Consider the following 652-nt stretch of genomic DNA (forward strand, 5'->3'; position numbering starts at 1 on the left):
ATACTAATCTTTAATAAAAGTTCCTATTCATTTTTAATATCAATAAGATTTTGCATAAAAACTTTGTTAATCAGAAGTATTCTTTGCTTCATTTAAATATACATAATAATAATAATAATAATAATAATAATAATAATAATAATAATAATAATGATACTCAAACACGATATTCTAAAATTCATACACTCACAGATTAAGTCGTAATCTGTGCATCACTATACTAGTATGTAAAAGAATTATTTTCAGATATAACCATCTTTATACGCGTGCGTATCTGTGTGTGCATGTGTATGTGTGTCTAAAATCAACCTTATCAATGTTACTTGAGTCATACTGGGCTCCTAAATAATCACTGAAGCAGTGTTATATAACAGAATTAAACCATCTAAAGTTTCATACATGCGTACATATATATATATATTCAAACAAATCTATATGTATGTATATACATATATATATGGATGTGTGTATGTGTATGTATGTGTGTGCATATATATGCACACACATACATATATACGTATATATATATATATATATATATATATATATATATATATATATATATATATATATATATACATATACATATGTATATTTCAGTGTTTCAATGTATATACTGCGAGTGTGTAAAATTGAGATATATCATATGAAT

The sequence above is a fragment of the Octopus bimaculoides genome, chromosome 5, assembly GCF_001194135.2.
Source record: "Octopus bimaculoides isolate UCB-OBI-ISO-001 chromosome 5, ASM119413v2, whole genome shotgun sequence".
Taxonomy (NCBI): domain Eukaryota; kingdom Metazoa; phylum Mollusca; class Cephalopoda; order Octopoda; family Octopodidae; genus Octopus; species Octopus bimaculoides.